Source organism: Chlorocebus sabaeus, chromosome 21, assembly GCF_047675955.1.
Source record: "Chlorocebus sabaeus isolate Y175 chromosome 21, mChlSab1.0.hap1, whole genome shotgun sequence".
NCBI lineage: Eukaryota > Metazoa > Chordata > Mammalia > Primates > Cercopithecidae > Chlorocebus > Chlorocebus sabaeus.
This window is the reverse complement of record NC_132924.1, coordinates 67,148,076-67,166,128: the sequence shown is the minus strand read 5'-3', so window position 1 is coordinate 67,166,128 and position 18,053 is coordinate 67,148,076.

Sequence of the window (18,053 nt, the reverse complement as noted above, 5' to 3'; positions counted from 1 at the left end):
AAACCCGTGTGGTGGTATATCATATATGCAGATCTATGTATATTAAAATACTAGATTTGATATGATGCTCAATATTAACAGAAAGCAACTTCTGCTATGATTTTTATTAAGCATTTTTGAAAATAAAAGTTTAATATTAGGAATAATTTTACATATGTTGCCATGGAGATTCCTGCTTTCTTTAAGCATCAATTTGGTGTGTCAAAAACACAGCATAACCATAGTAAATTCTCTAAAGTCCAAGATATAAAGCAATGTAAAGGCAATCCATTACACTTTCATGCAACAAGTAAAGGAGTTAGCAGTATGAGAAGTGTGTCAATTATTATTTTTTAAATTTCTAAATAATCTATCTTCATTTTACAATAACAATCTCATGAGTTTTTAATACAGATTATTTAGAAACAACAACACATAAACAATAATTGACACACATCTCATACCCCTATCTTCTTTACTTATTGCCTGAAAGTATAATTGATGCATGGACTACCTTTGCATTGCTTTAGAATTTCTCAAAGCATTATTGATATTCTTGCTCACATTGTAGATGTCCTTTCTGAGGACCTGAATTTGAAAATTATGTGAATCTATTCATAAATATAATTGTACATATATTTAATTTCTTACATATGCAAATGAAATTTTATGTCAAAACTTTTTGCTAACATTGTATTGATGGCATACATCATCAGTATCTTCAAGCATTATCTTCACAGTAACAAAAAGTCACACTGAGAGAAATGTCTTACATACCAGCTGTTACAAAATAGTCACTGATAATTTAGATTATTGATATAAATTGAGCAATCTGGAAGCAGTTTATAAAATACCTTTATACAAATCTATAACTATGTTAATTATACTGTCAATATAACACAATTTTAGTTTTCTTTAACTATCAAGAGATCTTTGCTTTTGTGATTTAAAATAGATCAGTTTTACAAAGGATATGTTTCTTGACTTAGTACAAATCAAGTATTATTATAGTTTAGACTTAAATGACCACAGATTACATTTTGTGTTCTCTAAAGTACATAACAAAATTCAAATACAAAAAACACACTAAGATAGAGTAAGATGTTCTTACATCAGCCTCCAACTCCCCTTCATTTCTGTGTATGACGCATTTTCTCCTCCATGCCAGATGTACTGAGAATTATCACTCCTTGTCCCAACGGTCTTTTTAACATTTTCATGTGGTCCTCAAGTTTTGCTAAAGCAATTGCTGAAAGTGTTTGTGTATATATACTCTTATCTGATAATTGGAAAGTCATTATAACACAAAGAAAAGCCTCTATATTCAAATTTTAAAGAGGCTTTAATTTATTTCAGTATGACTTGTCAATTCCTGGATGCCTATTTCATTTTTTCACTAGAGAAGTATGCAAGCTGAGTTTGGAAGACTCAGCCTGTCTGTTATTTGACTCTTTTGCAATTAATCTGTATTCTTAACCACACTGCAGCGATGGAGAGCAAAAAATCTTCTATTCTCCTTGGTGTGAATAATTACTTTCGAATGTAGTCGGACTGAATTTCTATTCCCCAGGAAACAGATATAGGGACATGATTAATGTGACATCATTAAATAATACAGCTACTCTACTTTTTCTATTTTCTGCCCATTAATCAGTTACCAAAGTTAACTTGCAAAAGTTAGAATGTAAGCTGAGTTTCCCACAACGGTATATTTCAGGTATGTTTGTTGTGGTTTGAACTATGAAACACAGAGTTTGGTGCCCCCTCCTGCCACAGCTTAAGGGAAACAAGAATGAAGTATCAGTTTACACTTGATTACCACTGTAATTTATAACACTGACTGAAGAATACTTTTTATTCTGGAGAAAAGATTGAGGAAAAAGGTGGAGGCAGTGAAACATACTCCAAATCATGAAAGCTGCTGATGTGACTGAGAGATTGAGACCTACCATGGAAATAGGAGTTGGGAGAATCTGAGATTGCCGATGGGAAGAAAATGTTAAAGGGGTCTCAGTGTCACTTCAGTCCAAGACATGAACCTTGAAATACGTTCTGTTCTTTATATGTTATCTTTGATTCTTAAGGTGGCATAGCTACATCGGTAATTTGTAAACTCTAAAGTCAGACTACTTACTAACTCTTTGAATGTAGGTATTGTATACAAATTACTCTGTGTGGGTTTCATCATGTGTAAAACTGGCATGAAAATAATAGTACCTAATTTATAATATTACTTGGGGGATTAAATTAGATGAAATGTGTAAAATATGTGAAATAGTGTCAGAAAACGAGGAATCACTATGTAACATTGTTATTGCTGTCATTTCATATCTTTAGAACCTTGTCTTCTTTCTTGTCTAATAGACATTTTGTCCTGCTGATTACCAATTGGAAAACAAGAAATCAAGGAGATAAAGCACACAAAGCCTTGGGGAAACATTTGATTGACTTGGGAATATTTTGGAATGTATGTTGTAATCTTGATATGTGTCAGATGGGATATTATGTTGAGACTCTTTTTACAATTGTCATAAACTTGAAAATGCCTGTTGTTATTAAGTAATTTGTTTTATAAATTTCCATTTTGATTCACCAGCAAAATTTTACTACTGGTACTACTGCTAATGATAATGATAGAATCATTACAATTCAGTGATCAGTGGTTTTTTAGCCATGTGAAAAGGAAGTGCTAATAAAAACCACGGTCTCTTCCTTTAAGGAAGGAACAAAATATACAACATATACATGAAGTTTTTATTTTGGAAGTTTTGTGAGCTCATTGAATTACATCTTTGTATCTTAGGCTAAGAACTCCTGTTTAAGGAAATTTCTCCCTGAATATTTAGATATGCAACATAAAATTATTTGATTGATTTAGCCAAGCTCAAGTTTAACTTCTTCACAAAAGAATACAATTTGGTTATAATTTTATTATTATAAATCTCAAACAATTCAGAGTATAGTCTATGCTTGAGATGTTAAATTCTAAGTTTACAAATGATGGTATTGTCTAGATACAATATTGGCTGTTTTAATGTTAACCATGCAGATCTGAGACAGAAAAACTACTTAGAATTTATTCATATGTTATAAAGCCAAATGGAAGAGATAGCCCTTACACATTGATGTATCAGGCAGATGAACCAGGACTCATGTATCCCTAGATCAACCATTGATCACATTCCCTGACATGTTCCTGGCTCCAGAAGGCTTCACCAGAGACCAACACACTTCCCCAGTGCTTTGGCATATCTGTAAAAGGGTAATATACTGGACTGGAGAACTGGGATAAGGCAGTGTTATTTTATTCTTTTTATTCATAATGTAGCCAGTAGGTTTAGATGGATTTCACAGAGCTGCAGGACTAACTGCATCCACAAGAACAAAAAATCAAATGGACTCTTAGGAAAAAATCATGAAAATCAGCAATACCTCAGAAAACTCTGAGTGAATAAACTGCCAACTTTTCTGCTAAAATACAACCAATGTCAACACTTTGTCATTTCTAGTTACTTTGCAAGCCAAAATCACCTTTCCTTAAATTAAAGACAATAAATGTGATTCTGTGCCAATAATTCTAGTTTCCATACAGTAGTTATACCTTTTGCCTTTGCATCGTATGTGAAATGAGGCCATGTAGACAGCACACATATGCAACATTGTACATCAATTACTGAAGACTGCAGAAATATTGAAGTGCCGTATCCCCTTTCCAGCAAGCCAGCGGGCTCTCTCACAAGTGAAGTCTCCATTAGGCAGCAGAACACTTGGCATAAAAATTGTTTGATTATGACAGGTTGTATCCAGAGCCAAAATACAAATAATTCTGAAATTGGCTGCTAATTAAGGTAGTACAGCAAAATGAGGTTACCAGATACTTTCTCACTCGATGGAATTCTATTTTTCAAATACATAATATCTAATTTACCTCTTTCTTATATTATTTACTAATCTTACAAAAAGACATGAAGTAATTATTTGTAAGAGACTTTAAGAAAATAACTTATTAAATATAAAGCACTAATTATTATTCAACCTGCCCACAATATTATTTTCATCATAAAAAAATGGGATACAAAGACATGAGTAGAATTCAGCTTCTTTTCATTTAGCATTGTTTCTTTGTTGCATCAGAAAAATTGCCACTTTTAGGACTAAATGTCAAATGACTCATAATTGTAGCTCCAAATAAAGATGGGGTTTTTATTATGCTGATGAATATTTTCTCTTTATTGGTGGCATTAATTTAAGACGGTGCATGCTGTACAGATCTGGCCCTCACATTCTGAGGTTGGTATTTCTTTAAAAATCCTAACACAGGCTGACCGCACCTCTATGCTTGGTCTATGATTTTAGTTATTGCATCTACAATAATAACTTTTACAATTTTTACAGGAAAAACAGACAAATGTACACAAAAGTTGTTTCCAATACATGAAAGAGAGAAAAGAGGAACCTATCTAATTTAAAAGTTGGTTATTGAAGAAACAACCCCACCCTCTTTGCTCTACTTTCCAAATCCTTGAGAGGCTAAAATCTACTAACTTAGAAAATTACTTTCTATTCTTACTATAATCTACATTGACATAATCACAGGACTTTCCCCCATATTCACTGTCTAGAATATAAGAGCCTTTGACTGTTTTGACAGAATAGTTAACAAGCTGCCATTCATTTTACCTACCTTACATGCTTTCTCCTGGTGTTTTACCTAAAATACATACTTAAAAATCTCCTAAGTGACCTGGTTCTGAAAGACACTGGAACTCATAGTGAAACATAGCTTATACACTAACCAAACAGATTCTGTGCATTGCACATAAGAAAACCTTGATTATTGTGTAGGCAGGAAAGAAAGCAAACAAATTCTGCTTTAATTCATTTGCCCATTGCATTACCATAATTTTTCTCTTCCAAATAATATGCAGATGGAACATGAGGCAACATGCTGCTGTAAATCACTGTTAGTGCTTTGGTGGTGGCAGGAAAAAACTGTTAAGGGATTCATTTTTATTCCAAGAAAATCATACTTTTCAAATCCATCTGAATCACAGCCAATGGATTACTTCTTATCTGGCTATAATAAATGTTCTTTCACCAGACTTGTATGAAAAACAAAACAAAACAAAACAAACCCCACTTCATTGTATTAAAAAGTACAATGCACTTCAAGTTCAGCTAAAGTTGCCCCGCTTTCAAACAAGCACCACAGCTTGTGTTTTTATAGAGGATAGGTGAACCACAGGCTGGAATGTGTTCCCTGCTTCTAAACTTCCTGCATGTGCAGTCTGTAAGTGAGACTGGGCATTTTGAGGTGCATGTCTTTATAGCCATTCCGATCGCCCCCTTACTTATTGGATTTGTGAAAAATTTGTGAAAAAGTCAAGAAGGCACACTCTTCTTTAGGACAGGGAAAAGACTCTTATAGGAAATGATGGAGGCAGTATTATAATGTATGACACCTCTATCTCACCAAAGGAAGTCTTCCTGAGAGCCCAGTAAATCCTTTGTAGCGCAATGATGGGTGAGAAAAGGAAAAATGAAATAAGTTAAATCACCTGAGCCTCAGCTCACATTCATATCCTGCCAAATAGTTCCAGGTGATAGGGCTATTCCAAGCAGGTCTAGAATTAACGAAGTCCACAAATACATATTTTTGTTCAGTCTATGCCTAAAAAGCGGTAAGAATCATGATGACATTCTATGTGTCTATATTGTATAGGTACATATCTACATTTATTTCTAGCTTTAAATCACTTCCATTCTCTAAATGCACATGTTTTTCAGTGTTAGGAAGATGAGGAATCTTAGAACTTCTAAAAGTGCTTTCTAAACAATGAATCAGATTAAAACAACAACTAGCAAGGAAAGAAAAAAACAGGAAGGATGAATGAAGTTTACATTTCAATGATGTAGTGATGTCAGATCAGGAGTTAAAACCATCATTCTCAGCAAACTATCGCAAGAACAGAAAAGCAAATACCGCATGTTCTCACTCATAGGTGGGAACTGAACAATGAGATCACTTGGACACAGGAAGGGGAACATCACACACCAGGTCCTATTGTGGAGATGGGGGAGGGGGAGGGATAGCATGAGGAGATATACCTAATGTAAATGACGAGTTAATGGGTGCGGCACACCAACATGGCACATGTATACATATGTAACAAACCTGCACGTTGTGCACATGTACCCTAGAACTTAAAGTATAATAATAAAAAAAGTATATATGTATCAAAATATCACATTGCACTGTAAAATACATACATATAGTTATTTATCAATCAAACATAAAGCAAAAAATAAAAATATGAAAATAAACTAGATATAAAAATGATGGTGCTATTTCAGTGAAAAAAGCCTATTAGGCAAAGGTTTGGTTGTCAGTTTCACATGACAAGAATGCAAAATTGGAGTAAATTTTCTGAGTGAGTTACACAAATGAAATTATGAGCTTTGGTACTTCCAACTAGATGATTACTATTTGAAAGACACAACTGTTTGGTTTGTCCTACTCATGGTGAAGTTGCGAAGATATATTGAGAGAACATTAGGAGAAAAGTTGTATCCCTTACCTTATTTTTTTTTAACTGAAAAGTAAAATTTCAGATAGACCAAAGATTTAAACGTAAAATATAAAATACTGGAAAGACACAAGGATTCTACTGTATTTTTTGTAACACTTAGAGGAGTAAATGTGCCTCTAAAGACTCAGAAGCTACTGAATAAAAAGAAGACAATAAAAAGTAGATTACCAAATATAAAGTCAACTTTATTATTTTTAAATAAGTGGATAAATTAAAGCAATAGCACTTTCATCTTCACAATGTTTAAAGAAAATTATGATTGTTATTTGAAAAAAGTGATATACACAAAACATTTATTATATAACCCAAAACTCATAAATATAAAAACAAAAATATCCATTCTAAATAAATAGGTTGGGGGTGTGTTTGTTCAAGGATTATACCATGTACTTCACAGGGAAAAGGACGAATGCCCAAAATATCATCAAAAGATGCTCTGTTTGTTTGAGACTTGACTTACCATTAAATACATTCATAGTATATTAATAAAATATTAACTTTATGTATGTATATAATTACATGCATTTACATACATATGTATATATACACATATATACACAAGATGTTTTAAAGAAAAAAACTGCTCTCATATTTTGTGGATGAAATTTAAACATAATTGGAGTGACTTTTGTTAATAACTACCAAAATTTAAAACACACATTCCCTTCGACCCAAAAATTCTACCTTGATGAGTTTATTCTATGATTGATTATACTTCCATAGAAATCATATAGAGCAATTCTGAATACAACATTCTCTAAAGTAGAAAAATATATACATAAACATGCATCAATAAATATGTATATGGAAATATGTCTATGATTATTTGTTAAATTGTTACATAGAAAAAATGTAACACAATGTTTGATTGATAATGTGTTAAAATACAATTGTCTGTGCATAAAACACACTTTGCACAAATCCACAATAGACTGTTTAAGTCCTTTCTGAAGTTTGTGGTGCTTTGGCTCTCTTACTTTTCAATATATAATCTTCCCATATGATTTGGAATCTTTGTATGGTGTTTATATGTTTATAATGATGTTATAATGATGTTTATATGATGTTACATGATGTTAATATATATAAAAATATAATTTATATGATGTTATATGATGTTAATGATGTTTATAATGGAAAAAACTGTGGTTTTTATGAATTTCAAAAATTGAGTTTTGTACACTAAATGTGTTTAATTACCCCATGGTTTTTAAAACTGAGTTGTATAAAAATTACATCTTGTTAAAAAATATAAAATTGCTAACGCTAAGCTTATGATTTTTGATGTAGTAGAGTTTACAAAATTGGAAAAGTAGTAAATTAAGAATCAGAAATGAAGTTTTCTGACTTCAATTCTTGTTTTAAATCCATGCTTCATTATTTACCATTTATGTGTCAACTATGTCAATGTGTTCTCGGAAGCTTGTTTTATCTTTTAAAATGTATTAAGATAGTTGTCCTCTATGTTGTAATGTTATATGATTAAATAGAGGAAAGCATGAAAAAGTGCTTTGTAATTTATTTTTGAAGCTATTCTTATCTACTGTATTTAGGATATACTGAGCTTCACTATCTTTACACTACTGCAATAAGAGACAAAACAAGGCTAAATTTTATTAATAATTACATGAGTCAGCTGGCTCTAGCCTCTGCCTTTTGGTGTAGGACTTGAAACTGTCTTAAAAATCATTTTCACTTGATTTGTAGATGTTTCCTGTGTTCCATGGACAAGTTTTCTCAAACTCTGTGGCCTCTGGTGTTTCTACTAATCAGCAAGAAATTCCCTAAACATAAAACCAACCCTAGTGGTGCCCACTAGCTCAACAGGAATCCCTGAATGCATCCAGGCACTCTTGATGGCATTGCTACTACCAGGTTACTGGATGCTATCATCATTGGTGCCTCATGAAAGGGAAATAATCGCTTTAAAGAAGACTCTTGGGTGACAACAGTTACATTAGGTTTTGTTTTCTTTTTGTTTTGCTTTATTTTCTAGCAAATTTTCTCCAAAGGCACTGAGACACAAATCACTGGAGATGAACAAATCTGTTTTGTCGTCATGCTTTGGGCAAAGCTAGTCCTCTCTTCCAAAACTTGCATTATCATCAGTGTTTCTCAGTTCTCTTGGATTATGATATATCTTGGTAGACCATGTAGATTGTCATAAATAAGCTTATAAACATAAGAGGCTTATAAACATGTTGGACATATTGACTACTTGTGGCAAATAGCTCATTATAAAAGGGATTTGCCCCTTTTTGTTGTTGTTTGTTTGTTTGTTTGTTTTTGAGATGGAGTCTCACTTTTGTCACCCAGGCTGGAGGGCAGTAGTGTGATCTTGATTCACTGCAACATCTGCCTCCCAGGTTCAAGCTATTCTCACGCCTCAGCCTCCTGAGTAGCTGAGATTACAGGCCACCAAGCCCGGCTAATTTTTGTACTTTTAATAGAGATGGGGGTTTCATCATTGTTGGCTAGGCTGGGATTTGCACATTCTTAATGTCCACACCTTACGTACACACATACAAGTATAATAAATATACTTCTACATAAAATATCTTTCTGCTTTTTCAAAGAATAAAAGAGAAAAAGAAACTTTGAGAGTATCTGAAAAATGCATTCCTAAATTCCTACCAGGTTTTGTAACCCCACAAATTCTGTTCTCTCATAATAGTTGTTCTGTATACCTCTCACAGAGTTCTGAAAGTTCAAATGAAATAAATGTGCACAATGCTGTTTGTTAACAATGGTGGAAAACATAAAGCATAAGAAACCCATAGCATCAAGATGCTGTATCTACAATTATGTCTCTCCAATTCATGCTGACTGCACAAACCAACATATGAAGGTCATTGTTCACATAGAATGGCTTTACACCTCTATTCAAAATATATTACATCATGGCAAAAGGCTAGAGACTTAGCATTGGGTCTTTAACCAACAGAAGGATCAAGAGCAAAAATGTATTCCATGCCAATTATGAATGAATTAGATAATATTAATTTATTCATGCAGTGAACAAGATAGCTTTTGGGTAAAATATGCCAAGGCATTATTTCATAAACTTGGTAATTAATCTTTCTGAACTTGAGATCCATCTTCAAAATATGAAGGGAAATGATTTAGTCTGGTTCAGAAGTGTATTGTCTTCTGACTTCTAACGTCTCTAAGAAATAGGCAATTGGGAGAACATATACTAAAAACAGAGCCAGCTCTGTATAAAGAAAATGCTTCCATTTAGAAGGTACTGAAAATAAGCGTATGGTATTAATGGCATTTTGAAGATAATTTTTTTAAAACTGGGAACTCTATTTTAGAGGTTTACATGATTTTTAATGAAATAGGAAAACTCATGCATCCCACACATCTCCAATTCCTGGAATTTTTTTTCATAATACGAGAAGATAACAAAACATTTGACTGCCTTAATTTCCTGGGGAATATAAAAATATATTTGTTTTCCATTGATTTTCAATCAGAAAACCACTTAACACACCACCAAGATGAATCGCACAGACTATTTCATTTGACAGTTAGTTATATCTTCTTTAATTTTAAAAAAGTGTTTGCTAAGGTTGGGTGTAAATTATGAGTAACACTATGTGTGTCTACTCCTTCACGGTTGTGTCATCATTTTGGTTGAATTCTATTAGCTATACCTTGCACTCGGTAGTTGTTATGTCTGAAGGCACACAAGTGTGCTTTGGCTCCCCAATATATATTTTCTTCAAAACTATCATGCAAGTGATGAAAGAAATACTATTTTGAGATTCTGTGGGCTACTATATACCACATGGTCTGTTTCAAAAGATCACGGATATCATTCTTGCAATAGATAATCCATGGAGGAAATGTGCAGGTTTTAGGTCATTGCTTTCTGTCACTGTTTTGCTCTGAGACTTAACTAGATTCATGTGTTTAGTGAAATTTGTAAAAAGAAACAGGCTCATACTATTTGATGTTTATAGGGGAAAGAGCCTTATCTAAAATTAGCTTTTTAGGACAGATGCATCCATAGCCACAGATGAAAAGAATTTCAAATTAAAAAAAAAATTTTTAAAGAGTGATTGAATGGAAAATTCAGGCTGTGTTTGCCAAAACTAAAGAGCACTGTTTAGTCATAAAAATAGCTTGAATTTCCATGTGAATTTATTATTTTCAAAATATTTCATAAATGCTATCTCATTTAATCCTTAACAATCAATTCCTCATGTAACTAGGGCATGTGCAACAATAATATAAATAATAAAATGAGAACAATCAATATTCTTTCTATGTGCCAGTCTCCTTTCCGCATGCCAAAAAATAATTTTTTATCATTAAATAAATTTAATAATTTATTTATTCTTTGAGTTACTCTGTAAGTTAGGTACTATTTATATCACCCTTTTACATTAAAAAAAAAAGTGAAGAAAAGGGAGATTAAATAAATTGTCCAAGAAAACAAAACTAGTAAGTGGAGGATCCAGACACTGTACTAATGTCATCTCAATAATAGGCCTGGCAGGCTAGAGTCATTTAGTTATTTTGACAAGTATATAAGGTTTTTTTTTTTTTTTTGGATATAATTTCAATATTAAAGAAAGAAAAAGACACTTCAGAGACCTTCATCTACTGATTAAACTGAGAATAAATTAACAACATTTTAGTCTAATGTGCTTTCATCTCTAGTAATGATCACTCTTCAATTTTCTAATTTTTTTTTAAATTAACAGATATAATTGTATATATTTACCATGTATAACATATTCTTTTGGAGTAAGATACATTGTGGAATAAATAAATCTAGCTAGTTAATATAGGTATTACCTCACAGTTACCTTTTTTGTGGAGAAAAAAGAACTTCACATCCATTATTTTAGGGTTTTTCAAGAATACAATATATTGTTTAATATAGTTACCAAGTTATACAATAGACCTCTTAAAGTTCATTCTCCTATCTGAAATTTTGAATCCTTTGAACAACATCTACCAGCCTCCCTTCCCTAACCATTTCAGCCCCTGATAACAAACGTGAGATAAACTTTGTTAGGTTCTACATATGAGTAAAATTATTTGATATTTGTCTTTCTGTGCCTAATTTATTTCACTCAACATAGTGTACTTCAGGTTCATCCATATTGTCCCATATTGCATAATTACCTTCTGTTTTAGGGCTGAATAGTGTACATATACCACATTTTCTTTAGCCATCCATTCATTTATTGATGGACATTTAGGTTGATTCCACATCATGACTGTTGCGAGTAATGCTGTAATAAACAAAGGAGTGCAGATATCTCTTTGACATACTCATTTCATTTGCTTTGCACATGTATTCAGTAGTGGAATGACTGGATCATGTGGAAGATTTATTGTTAATTTTTTAAGGAAACTCCATTCTGTTGACCATAATGGCTGCACCACATTATATTTGCACCAAAAGTGGAACAAAAAATGTTCTCTTTTCTTGCCACATCCTCACTAAACTCATTATATTTTGTATTTTTTATAATACCCACTTTAATAAACATGTAGTGTTAATTTTCATTTCACTGATGATTAGTAATATTGAGCAATTTTTTCATTTCCTTGCTGACCATCTGCATGTTATCTGCAGAGAAATTTCTACTCAGGACCTCTATCAATCTTTTATTTGGGTTATTTGTTTGCTTGCTATTGAGTTATTTGAGTCCCTTATATATTTTGAATATTACCCCTTATCAGATCTGTAGATATGTAATTTTCTCTTCTCTGTATTGATTTTTGTTTCTGTGCAGAAGATTTTTAGTTTGATGTAACTTCACCTGTCTAGTTACTCTTTTCTTGCCTATGCCTATAGTGTCATGTCCAAAAAATTATTTTCCAGGCTAATATCATGGAACTTTAGCCATATATTTTCTTCTAAAAGTTTTATAGTTTGGGGTCTTACATTTAAGTTTTCAATCCATTTTGAGTTGATTTTTGTGTATTGTGAGAGTTAAGAGTCTACATTTATTCTTCTGAATATGGATATCCAGTTTTTCTAACAGCTTTTATTGAAGAGTCTGTCCTTTCCTCATTGTGTGTTCTAGGAGTCTTTTCTGGAAATCAGTTAACTGTAAATGCATGCATTTATTTCTCAGCTCTCTATTATCTTCCACTGATCTCTGTGTCTGTTTGATGCCACTGCCATACTGTTTTGGTTTCTATAGCTTCTTAATATGTTTTAAAGACAGGTAATTTGAAGCCTCCAGATTTGTTATTTTATTCAAGATTATTTGGCTTTTTTTGGGGGGGGCTTTCATTTTTCTGCATGAATTTTAGGATTGTTTTCCTCTAATTCTGTTAAAAATGCTATTTCATTAGAGATTGCATTGAATCTGTGTATCTCTTTGGGTAGTAGGACATTTTAATAATATTAATTATTTTAATATATGAATACAAAGCTTCTTATTTATGTGTGTCTTTTTCAGTGTCTTTCATCAGTGCTTTCTAGGTTTTAGTGCAGAGATCTTTCACCTCCTTATAAATTTATTCCCAAGTGTTTTACTTTTGTTAACTATTGTAAATGGGATTGATTTCTTGATTCTTTTTTCAGACAATTTGTTGTTAATGTGTGGAAATGCTACTGATTTTTGTATGTTGAGTTGTGTCCTGCAATTTTCCTAAATTTATTTCGTAGTTCTAAGTTTTTGGTGAAGTCTTTAGGGTTTTCTACATGTAAAATTACATCATCTGCAAACAGAAATTATTTAATTTCTTTCTTTCCAATTTGAATGCCTTTTTTTCTTGCCTAACTTCTCTGGTGAGGACATCAAGTACTAAGATAAATAGATGTGATGAGAATGGGCATCTTCACCTTGTTCTAGATCTTAGGGGAAAGGTTTTCAACTTTTTCCCATTGAGTCTGATGCTAGCTGTGGGTGTGTCATGTATGACCTTTATTGAGATATGTTTCTTCTGTATCTAATCTGTTGAAAGTTTTTTATTATAAAAGGATGTTGAATTTTGTTAAGGCTGTTTCTGTCTGATTGAAGTAATCATGAATTTTATCTTTCATTCTGTTAATGTGATGTAACACATTTATTGATTTGCATATGATGAAACATTCTTGCATCACTGGGATGAATCCCACTTTACCATGGTGAGTGATTTCTTAAATGTGTTGTTGAATTTGGTTTGGTAGTGTTTTGTTAAGAATTTTTACATCTTTTTTCATCAGGGATATTTGTCTATAGTTTTCTAATAATGATCACTTTAACACACTTATCAAAATGTTCATGAGTGTTTCCTGATACAGATTCAAGACTGTACCCTTCTATAAGTGCAATGTTGTTAGAAAGTAGATGAACAATCAGGGACCATACTTCCCCTTATATCCATTTTTGGCTGTAAGACTGGTTTGCCCAAATAAAATGTGACCTAAGGTGATTTGGAAGAAACCTTTCCTATCATCTGTTTTCTCATAGGCCTATTAAAAATTGATGATCAAGGAAAATTTTGAAAGCTTTTGTTAAGGTTGGAAGACCCGCTAGCCAATTTGGATTATCCATTTTGAATTTCATGAGTGGTATGCTGTGATTTTGGATTATGAATTTTGGAAATTGTTTCTTTAAGATTTTTCTTAACCTAGCTTATACAAAAGGCTATTCAGTGAGTTACAATTTTAAAAGTCAAAAAATAAACACAAATTTCAAGTTACAAAAATTGTAAAGCTGTTGTATTTGTATAGGTGAGGCAGGATGGGAAAGGGGCTTTCTAGTCTTGTTTACCTTTCTGGGCTTTTGAAACTCTCTGATTTTTCTACCAGCTCAGCCATGCAATTAAAGAGATATGGCACTCTATCTTTAGAATTACTTCTGAAATATGAAAATGATAATGTATAATTCCAAACTAGTAGATAAAAATGAAAAAAATCTATCAAACAGGTGACAAAAAACAAGTATAATAAAAATATTGAAAAAGCCTAAGAATTAGATAATAGGAAAAGTTTTAATATATCAGTAATTTCAGGACATTTATATCCCAAGGGAAAAAAAAAAAACAAAAAAAAAAACTTTGGTATCTAGCAACATGGAAAACTGGATGTCCAGACAAACTTTCCAAATAAAGAATATATTAAAATATTTGATGAAATATTAACTATGGAGGGTTGCTAAATAATGTCAATGACAATGGTTCAAATTCTTTGAATTCCCACATAAAAACAGACTAAAATGATTTAGCAAAAACAAAAACTCATGGATAACTTTTACAATGAATCTAGGTGGCAAGTTTTTTCTATGGGTTCAAATATGTAAGTAGTGTGAATATATCACAAAAAGTACAAACCCCACATGGCATCCATATTGGTGAGACAGAAACCTAGGGAAGCTACAACACATCTGACAGACCTGAAAGCAGTAGACATCTCTGTGGGTTATCTTGATACCAGCTGCTGAAATGGTGTTGGTGGTGGTAGAGGGAGGAGCATTGCTAAATGAAATAGTGTATTGGGGCAAGGGCTCCATAGTAAGCACCGGAGGGCTAGATAAGCCTAGGCTTTAAGATCTCCCCACACTGACTAACTTCTTCCCAAGATAGAACAACAAACAGAGAAAAAATTGCTGAGAATACAGAAAAAGTAATGATAATGAGATATAAACAACAAAGAGAAAGAAAAGAAAAAGTCGAGACAAAAGTGGAGTAAAGGTAGGAGACCTAGAAAATCTGAGAAACGAAGTTACTATTTGTTTAGACTATTAAAAAACTACAGAAAATGGAACTCTGCAGGTTGGACAGTCCCTGATCCAAGACATTTAAAAACTTAAGAAAAACACATTTTTAAAAATAAAAAATAAGCAACAGGTAATTGTCAAGGTCAAATCCCAACATGTGTATTATTTTCATAGAAAAGATAATTAAGAAGTGGTAGCTCACACCTGTAATCCTAATTCTTTGGGAGACCCAGGAAGGTGGATCCCTTGAGGCCAGGAGTTTGAGACCAGCCTGGGCAATATGGTGAATCCCCATCTCTACTAAAAATACAAAAATTAGCAAGGTGTGGTGGTGCACACCTGTAATTCCAGCTACTCAGGAGGCTGAAGCAGAAGAATTGCTTGGAGGTTGCAGTGAATGGAGATCACAACACTGCACTCCAGCCTGGGCAATAGAGTGAGACTCTGTCTCAGGGAAAAAAAAAGAAAAAAAAGATAATTAGGTATAAAATAATATCTACACAGAAAATAAAAATTTTAAGATGGGTTTTAAGCCATTTAAAATGTTATACAACAAAGTAAAATAAATGGGAATGAGATAAAAACAGAAATAGGGTGCTACAACTTGGGGGTAAAAACAGAAATAAAGAAAAATCACTTTATAAATGACAACCAGGAGAAACACAGGTAAATAGACAGAACATAACATAAAAATGCCTTTTGTGATTTAGAAGATTAAAAAGGACAATTTAAAAAATCAAGATAAATAAAGGGACAAGAATTGCATAAAAAGTAACAAGTATTGAAGCTGGGCAAAGATGATCTAAAAAATTGTATTAAAAAAAATCTTTCCTGAAGTTAAAAAAACGGAAATTCATACTGAAAAACTTGCATTTTTATAGCGAAAAAAGCACATTAAATACCTAAGAATCTTGATCTAGAATGACTGAGCTCAAGATATACTCTAATAAAATATTGAACTTAATATATTAAAACAAAAGCTCATTTGAGCAGTAAGACAAAAAAAGTAAATAACTTATATAGGATAGAAAATTAGATTGCCATTAGACCTTTCACAGGCAATGCTTTTGTCAGAAAAATAGAGTAACATATTTAATATACTCAATATAAGAAGATAAATGACTTACCAGTATAAGCGTATGAGCAAACTATAATCAACATGGAAGAATTCAGGGAATTATTGAGCCTTCCTGAGAAATCTACTAGAAAATAGTATTCAGGCAACCAATATGGGTATATAGGCATCAATATGAGAAGGGTGGTAAGAATTAAACATAGAGTTATCTATAGAATTATAATTGAAGAAAGGTTAAACATGAAGAACAGTGTGCAATAACTCTATGCTTAGTCAATATAGATATAGCACAACTATTAGACCTGAGGGAAATCAGAAAAGCATAATGCAAACAGTTAAAGTCTTCTCAGTAATTCTATATGTGATGTGTATATTGTTTTTCTGATAAAGTTATGTATAATTTTAGATAAATTAAAACAGTATTTATAGAATATATGAAATTTATAATCTCTGGTGCACTAGAGAACTTAAATTATCTGTGTAAAAAAGGGGAGACATAAATGTAATAGAGCAGAGAATACACAAAAAGACCTGTGGTCCTAAATTTGAGTGGAAGTATTAGTAAGATCTCATGAAGCATAATATCTTCTAAAAATGTGTATCCATTGACTGTCTATCCATATCTATCTATCTGTCTATTCATCTAGCCATCAACCTATCTCCTTAGCTCAGTCAACTCCAGAGGCCCATATAGTATGACGAACCTTGAATAAATAAACATCCTTATTACCCAGATGGAGGTTTTAATTACTTATACCACTAAGAACAGTGAGTACCTCTCACAGAAACAGTTGATTCCAGTTTCAGAGGGGAAATGTTCAATAAAAGCATGGAATATGGTGTCACACAGGATAGAGGTAAAGGTATCAAAGACTTCCAGGGTCACATTTAAAAGAAACAAAAGTCAATTCAAAGAGGTCACTCATGCTAAAAATAGAACAATTTAAGTTTTGAACGTGATTATAATTACAACTGATAAAAAAAAAGTCATATATGTTGGGATGCATATTATTCATTTCTAATTACATAATTAACCTCCAATTATGTTTCAGATTTTTAAATTTTTTTTTTGTCATTCTAGATAATTAACATGGAGTTCAGATCTTAACCTTTTGTTTAAATTTTTAACACTGAAGGAAACATATATTTTGTATTTTTTAAACCTTGGAATAAAGTTGAGAAATCATGTGAAAGAGATGCCAAAATGACTAAATAATTGCTACAAGGCTTCTCCAAATGACCACAGTTTGAGTGACAGGTAAATTTTTATAAGGTTTCTAGGGTCTCCTAGGGGGTGAGGGAGGGAGGAGAAAAAGGACCGAAAAAGTATATATTGGGTACTATGCTCACTACCTGGGTGACAGAATCAATTGTACCCCAAACTTCAGCATCATGCAATATACACATGTAACAAATCTGCACATGTGCCCTCTGAATCTAAAATAAAAGTTGAAATTTAAAAAAAAAAAAAAACTGGTCGGGGAAAAAAATAAGTTTTCCTTATATTAAAAAAGATAAAGAGAGTTAGGGTAGGTAGAAAAGAGAATGAATTAAAGACCTGATCCTAGGTTACTCTAATATTCAACTAGGGAGATGAAGACAGAGCAAACAAAGGCACTGGGATGGATTGGGAAGTGGAGTGGGTAAGATCCAGGAGATGGTTGTGACCTTGAAGCTGATAGCAATTTCAAGGAAGAAAAGATGAAAATGTTTTCAAATGCTGGAAATAAG